Raw genomic sequence first — 8,284 nt, forward strand, 5'->3', positions numbered from 1 at the left:
TTGATGTTTACTTAGCACCTTTAATTGATGATTTGAAATTGTTGTGGGAAGAAGGCATCGACGTGTTTGACTCACATGTTCAGGAACAGTTTCGTTTGCGTGCAATGTTGTTTTGCACTATAAATGATTTCCCAGCATATGGAAACTTGAGCGGTTATAGTGTTAAAGGTCATTTTGCATGTCCCATATGTGAAGAAAACACTAGTTACCTTCAGTTGAAGCATGGTCAGAAGACAGTATATACAAGACATCGAAAATTTCTTCCTCGTAATCATCCTTATCGTAGATTGAAAAAAGCATTTAATGGAAGTGTTGAGGATGAGGTTGTGTGCAGACCCCGGAATGGTGAAGAGGTGTACAACGAAGTGAAAAACATTGACATTGTGTTTGGAAAACATCATAAAAGTACCTATGCAAAGAACATCTGGAAGAAACGATCGATATTTTTTAAGCTTCCATATTGGTGTGAACTTGATGTTAGACATTGTATTGATGTGATGCACGTTGAAAAAAATGTTTGTGACAGTGTTATCGGAACTTTATTAAACGTCAAAGGGAAGACCAAAGACGGAATAAAAGCAAGACAAGATTTGGCTGACATGGGAATCCGATCTGAGTTACATCCACAGATAATAGGAAGACGCACCTATCTGCCCCCAGCCTGTCACACACTTTCCAAAAAAGAAAAACACAGTTTTTGTAACTGTTTAAGAAGTGTGAAGGTTCCGCAAGGTTATTCTTCAAACATTAGTAACCTTGTGTCTATGCAAGACTTAAAGCTAGTTGGTTTAAAGTCTCACGATTGTCATGTATTGATGCAACAGTTGTTACCAGTTCTTATTCGAGGTATATTACCTCCTTCTGTTAGGGGTATTCTGACACGTCTGAGTTTTTTCTTTAATGTCATTTGCAAGAAAGTTGTTGACCCTCGAGGTTTAGATGAATTGGAAAATGAGGGAATAAGACTACTATGTCAATTGGAGATGTATTTTCCACCTTCCTTTTTTGACATCATGGTACATTTGATTGTTCATCTAGTCAGAGAAATTCGAATATGTGGGCCGGTCTTCTTAAGGTGGATGTACCCAGTTGAAAGATACATGAAGATCTTAAAGGGATATGTCAAGAATCAGTATATACCAGAAGCTTCAATCATAGAGCGATACGTTGCAGAAGAAGCCATTGAATTTTGTTCAAGTTATATGCCATCTTGTGAACCCGTCGGTCTTCCCAAGAGCAAAAATGAAGGAAAATGTGAAGGTAAGGGTGTTCGAGGTGTGAGAATTCAAAGTGTTAGCAGAAAAGAAATTGACCAAGCTCATTTGTACGTCTTAAACAACACTGTTGATGTGATTCCTTACATTTCTGACCACGTTAATGAAATAAAGGCAGCAAACCCAAAAATGAGTGAAAAATGGCATCTTAATGAACATGTGAAAACCTTCTTGGGATGGTTTAAGAAAAAGATGTATGCGACTCCACATGTTTCTGAAACTTTATTGAGGTTATCTCGTGGGCCGAACACAGAGGTCATTACATATGGTGGGTACTATATAAACAATATTTCGTTTCAGACAAAGGTAGAAGATGACAAAAGCAGAGTTCAAAATAGTGGCGTCACACTACAAGCTGAGGCTGTGCACTTTGCTAGTTCTAAAGACAAAAATCCAATCACAGCATCCATCAGTTATTTTGGAATAATACAAGAAATATGGGAAGTTGATTACGTTACTTTTAGAATACCAGTTTTCAAGTGTAAATGGGTTGATATAAATTCTGGTGTCATGATGGATGACCTTGGTTTCACATTGGTAGACTTGAACAAGATGAATTACACTGATGAACCATTTATCATGGCTAGTCAAGCAAGACAAATATTCTACGTAAGTGATCCATCGAATAACAAATGGTCAGTGGTTTTAGAAGGTAGAAACATGCATGGACATGAGGATGACGATTCTCTTGATATACTTGAGACAACATCTGTTGCATGTAGACCCACTGAAGACCCAGTTGATGACGTTGCCGATGTAATGCAGGCAATTCGTAGTGATCACAACGAAGGCATTTGGGAAAAAACAATTAATTAATAGGTTAATATTTTCACTTTTATTGACTTTATATGTATGTTCATCATAATTGAATTATTACTAACGTTGTATAATTTTTCAGGTATGTCGGCCTCAGACTCAGGATCGGGAAAGAGTAGACGTGGACGAGGCGTCACCCGAGTGGCAGATGTGACATCCGGACGCGTGGATGGTCAGAGGAGGCATGTTGACATTGACCCCAGATCAGGTCATCCATCAGGGCCAAATGCTGATAGGTTTAGGAGTTATCTGGGCAAGTTAGCAAAAAGTCATGTCTCTATCCTTCATGCATGTTGGGATGACGTCCCAGAGGTCGACAAGAACCTCTTATGGCAAGATGTTCAGGTATGTTTATACTTCATGCAATTTGTGATATACTTATCTGTTATGTTTTCTTTTGGTAACAAGTTTTTGGTTTTAAACAGCAACATTTTGATATTCCAAACACAATGTAAATCAGAAAGAAAGTGTTATCGCATATAGCGATAAGATGGAGGGATTTCAAGACAAGGCTGACACGACTATATGTCTTTGGAGATAGACAACATGAAAATCCATCTCAGCATTATACCTTCACAGAGGAGGATTGGATGCAGTTTCGTGCATCTAGAGAGTCTGAGGAATGGAAGGTATGTTTCTTAAGATCGTCTTTCATTGAGTTTTTATGATTTTACACTTACTTATATACATGGTTTCACAGGATAAAAGGTTAGCCGCCCAAGAAAGACAAAGGTTAAACGACGCACCCCACTTGTTATCACGAGGTGGATATGCAAAATTGGAGAAGAAACTGAGAAAGTCTAGAGCCGATGCCTTGGGACTTGAGTCGCCGGACCTAGCACCTGCACCTGCTAGGTACGAGCTGTGGAAGGCTGCTCGGACTAAATCTGATGGGAACATGACATCTTCCTCAGCTGCCTTGATCTCACAGAGAATTGTAAGTTCAAATTATAATCAGTTATTTGATTGTGTATCTATCACAGCATGTCTTCTAAGTAACTTGGTTTTTTTATGTGCAGGATGAGTTGGTTGAGCAGCAGCCTCAGGGCACATTTGCTGGCCAAGGTAGGGACGACATTCTGACAACGGCCATTGGAAGGCCCAAGCACCCAGGACGTGTACGTGGAGTTCCTGGGGCGATTGGTCTTCGTGACTATTTTGGCCCTACATAGAAAACCCCCCAATCAATGAGTCAGGAGACACTGAGGCAGATGGATCTTCAATGGGAGGAAAGACTCAACCAAAGCATGAGATCAATGGAGCAACGATTCATGGAGCAGCTACAAGAACAAAAACAAATACAAAGAGCGCTTGAAGAAAAGCTGCATTCCATGACGCAAGGCAACATGGGGGTCGATGAAACTCCCACACCACCTCGTGTCAGCACTAAAGGATCATGCTCTGCTGTAGACCCCACTCAGTATAGCGGTCAATATGAGCTGTTGGTTGATGGGGATCCCCCACGCATTGTGGCTGTCGGACGAGTGCTTGAGGGAGGGGAGACCATTCATGGTGTTGCCATATTACCCCAGCACGTGCGTGTGACCATTGACGAGGTTCGGGATCCCCAGGCTCAGGTGCCTGTACCCACTCCAGAAATTAACTTTATGGGGGAGGCCATAGGATCATTTATTGCATGGCCTAGAGCATTGATCATGTCCCACATCGCTACTCCACAGGTATAATGTCTTTTAAAATAGTATTTCTATGTTTATTCTTCATATAATTGTTGACAAAGCTTTGACGTAAATTCTTATCTTCAGTTCACACGTCCTCAGAAGCAGCCAATTCATGATACAGTCATACATGAAGATGATGAGATGGCTGAAGCGGAGGATGATCCTCTATCAAAGTTAGTGACAAAATTACCCAGATTAAAGAAAGCATCATTAGAACTCTACTGGGATTTGAGGGTATTTGGTCTTCCCCCACATGTGCCAGTTTATATCACATTTTCTGATGCATTGGAGGTGATTGGGGGAGACAGGATGTTGAATATTTCCATCATTCAGCTGTGGTGCATGTAAGTTACTCAATTTGGTCTTTCATATTACTTTTATTTACATTTTTATATAGTTTCTAACAACTTAACTTTGTTGTTTTAGGTACATGGACACAATCGTTGTAGACCAAGGTCGGTCTTCCATGTACGGATTTGTTGAACCTCAGACCATTCAACCGTCTGGTAACACACTTCAAAACAGACAAGATTATTTGCAAACATGGATGGATGAGTCAAAAAGAGACGTATACCTTGTGCCATACATTGACGGGTAGGTGTTGTTATATGTGGTCAGTTTATTATTATAGTTTCGTTAATTAGTTGAATAACTATTTGTCCTTCGTGATAGGTCGCACTGGCAGCTGATGGTAATCCTTCCCAAACAATGTAAAATTATATTTTTTTGTTCGTTGCACAAGAGGATGAAAACTGAGTTGAGAACCATGCTTCAAGGGTAAGTGTTTCTCCAAAAATGACTTTCAATTTGATGTTCACCTTCAACTTTTATGTTAAAATAGTCATATTAATTATACTTTGTGTTTTCAATCTGTACAGAGTTATTGGTAAATCTCGTGGTCAACTGGTTCAAGTTTTGTATCCAAAGGTTGTAAGTCATTTAACGTTTCCTTTTCATTTATGTTATTGAATGATCTAAATTCTTAACTATTTAGTTTGTTATTTTAGTGTAACCACCAGGTAGATTCATGGGAATGTGGCTTCTATGTGATGTGTTGGATTAAGACCATCATTCGAGCAGTCATTACAGATGACTGGAATGAGGTAATGATGTATACCTTCAATAGATTACAAATCATATTCATCTACAACTATATATGAAACAATAATGAATCTTTGTTGAATTTTGCAGCGCTTCAAGACTACATCGCCTATTAATGAAGACACAATTAAACAGATAAGGCAGGAGTGGACCGCTTATCTTCTGCAAAGATGGAGTTAGGAATAGTTATATTTCTTGTTGAACATTGTTTAGTTTTTTAGTTTAAGTTTTATGTTGATAGTTTGGTAGTGGATTGAACTCCACATTAAGTAGAACTTTGTTTCTATAAAACGCATTTTTATATTATTGCAAAATTGTTCTGGGACATTTTTCTGCTTTTCAGGTGTGGTTTTATTGAAAAAATAAACTAATTTTTTAAAAAAAAAACGCCCAGTAGACGTCCGTTAGTGCACAGTCGGACGTCTACAGACGTCTGTCAGTGCACACACGGACGTCCACCCCCCAGCTCCTACCTAAAACATTTCAGCAAGGTAGACGTCAGGGGGGAGGAGGCGGACGTATATATAGACGTCCGTCCAGACACAACGGACGTTTATATAAGCGTCCGTCCAGACACAACGGACGTTCATGTAAACGTCCCTCCTGACACAACGGACGTTCATGTCGACGTCCGTCATGACACAACGGACGTTCATGTAGACGTCCGTGCTGACACAACGGACGTTCATGTCGACGTCCGTCATTACACAACGGACGTTCATGTAGACGTCCGTGCTGACACAACGGACGTTTACAGAGACGTCAGTCCTGCCACAACGGACGTCTGAGCGACGTCACCCACATAAACGTCGGGCGTACGGCAGACGTCAAAAGGCCAAAATATCGGACGTTAAAACCCCTTTCTGCACTAGTGAAGATAGATGGGTAGGTTTTCAGTTTGGTAGATGTTGTTTGGTCGATCATGTGGAAGAATGATCCTTCAAAACTAAGGTTTAGAGGGAGAATTTCTTTGGAGAATAATGGCTAGACCAATCTACACTAGTGAACATTAGAGTATTTTAACACAGAGGCAAGGTTTTCATGTTAGAGGTTAAGTTACGTGGTTATGATAGAGAAAATGAGGAGAATAGGTTTTTGATCTACTTGATTAGTGAACGAAAATTTTTCTTGTTGGGGAGAATATGAAGACCTAGAAAATGACATTTTAGAAATGGTGGTAGTGTAAAAATAAGGAGACTGAATTATTTTAATATTAAATGGTTTTATTATAAATAGTTTTGTTATAAACGAGTTTCATTATTTTAAAACACACAATCTCTCTTGAAACCACTTTTCTAGAGTCTTCTGCCTTCTCTCTAAGAGTTCTTGTACCCTATTCATCTATTTGATGATCAGAGACCGTCTGTGTGATCCTCACGGTGAGATCTTCAACTCTACCTAATCAGTTTCTCAAATAGAATAAGTCAGTTTTTTACTTTTTCTCTGATTTCATGTTCTTTAATACATGTAAGGTTTCTCTTTATCGCATGTATGATTTGAGCCTTTCTTCAATTCTCTATTGATCAATGGTTCTAATGGTGTACCCCAATCATGTTTTCGTTGTCTATAGGTGTTTTTTGGTCTCTTTGAACTGAGAGAGCAAAGTAGGGTTCTCTAGAAGCTGGTTTGAGCTTCTAAAAGGTAATGGAAAGTGTTTATTATTAACTGTTAATTTATAAGTATAATTTGTGATTATTTGGATGATAGTATGATTTAATTGAAATTGTGATATATGTTATAGTATTTATTGTGTTTGCATGATGTTAGTTTATGGTATGTTGATGTAATGTTTGTCGTGATGTGATTTTGATGATTATTGAATGTATGAATTGTATGTTATTAATTTGTATCTGATGATTGGAATTGGATGTTAGGGTAAGGAGTAAGGAGCTATCAAATACATAGGTTTTGTGGTTGAAAATAGAGGTTGTGATAGGCAAATTTGTGAGATAGGATTTTGATTTAGAAACTTTATGTTTCAGGTTTGAGTATATGTTATTTGAGACTTGATAGAAGTAGGAATTAGTTGAAATTTGACTTAGTACTAAGGGATAGTTCGTTATTGGTGTTTTGGATATTTTTAAATGTAAAATTTGAGGTTTGCAGTAGTGAGATTTTGAATTAGAAGGTCTGGGCTAAAGGTGATGGTTTTTAATTTGTGTTTGAGTCTATTAGGACTTGTTCAAGTTGTTAGGTTGTAAAAACAAGGTGTAGAAGGTGTAAATTCGAGTTTTGCACTTTTGGAGTTATCAAATGAATGAATGCACCTAGTTTTGAGTCTAATGATTAAAGGAGTACTTTTCTTTAATTTTAAATGTGACTTTCATCGATTATAGGGAGTAAGGAATGTATTTGATCATTAGAACAAAGCTCAAGTGCATCAAAGGCAAGTTTCGAAGTGTGTTGTTTGTTGTCATGGGACTTGAGTGCCCCCTAAGCTCCCTTTTTGCGCCCACTTTGGGCTTGAACGCCCCTTGAGTCCCTCTTTTTCCATGAAGAACTCGCTCGAGTGCCCTTGATCACCCTCAAAGCGCCACTGGGTTTTTAAGTCTTGGTTTTGTCCTGTGTTTTCTGATGAACTATTTTGGTTTCCTTGATGAATTTGAAATGGTTTTATATGAGTTTTGATATGTTATATGAAGTGCATGTGTGTGTGTGTGTGTGTATATATATATATATATATATATATATATATATATATGTAAATGTATGTGGGATATATGATAATGATGAATAAGTGATTAATAATGTGAATGGTATTGATGGACGTAATTCCATGATCTTTATGGAGGGGTTTCATAGTGGTGTCCTATAGTGTTGTTAGTATTGTCAGAGTTAAGCTGGGAGTTTATCCTGACGCTCTCAATAACTGCAATCTCAAGTAGAGATGAATGGTTATGTCGTGGAGAGTAGCAGGAAGTCCTAGTCTAGGGGCTTTACCTTGGCCAAAGACTTTTGTAAGGACTAACCTTGTGTGGTAGCTTGGATTGAGCCAACCGTATTACTACTATAAGTGCATGAACCATCATAATTTGACATTTATATTATATATCCGGATGATCAAGTCTAAGTATGTCGCAAGTTTAAGATGAATATTTATTTTGTTTGTGTAAAATAATGTATGATGTAATTTTATTTGATTAAGATGAATTGTTTTACCATTAGCTTACCCTTGTTTTTTGTTGTCTATCTATGTGTTGTTTTCTCTTTTGCGATGATCTCCTATATGGTGTGATCTTAGAGAAAGTTATTTTTAGTTCCTCAAGCGAGAGGTGAGAGTAAAACATATTGCAAGTCAAATAGTTCTACAAGTGTAGATCTTGTCTTTGTGGAAGCTTTAGTTTTATATAATTGTTCTATCATCATCTTTGTAACATTTTAGTTTTGTAGTATTATACTATTAAAATTGGATGT

The 8,284-nt window shown here is 37.9% G+C and overlaps 1 long non-coding RNA gene across 1 annotated transcript; it reads left to right on the forward strand.

The window, feature by feature from the left end:
• Nucleotides 1-3,268: 3,268 nt before the first annotated feature.
• LOC148199479 (uncharacterized) lies at nt 3,269-4,508 on the forward strand. The gene is made up of 3 exons (XR_015785617.1): nt 3,269-4,113; nt 4,196-4,363; nt 4,442-4,508. It is a non-coding gene; the product is annotated as an uncharacterized LOC148199479 (long non-coding RNA).
• Nucleotides 4,509-8,284: the final 3,776 nt, after the last annotated feature.

This window comes from Vigna umbellata, chromosome 4 (genome assembly GCF_029865625.1).
Source record: "Vigna umbellata cultivar VRB3 chromosome 4, Vumbellata_1.0, whole genome shotgun sequence".
NCBI lineage: Eukaryota > Viridiplantae > Streptophyta > Magnoliopsida > Fabales > Fabaceae > Vigna > Vigna umbellata.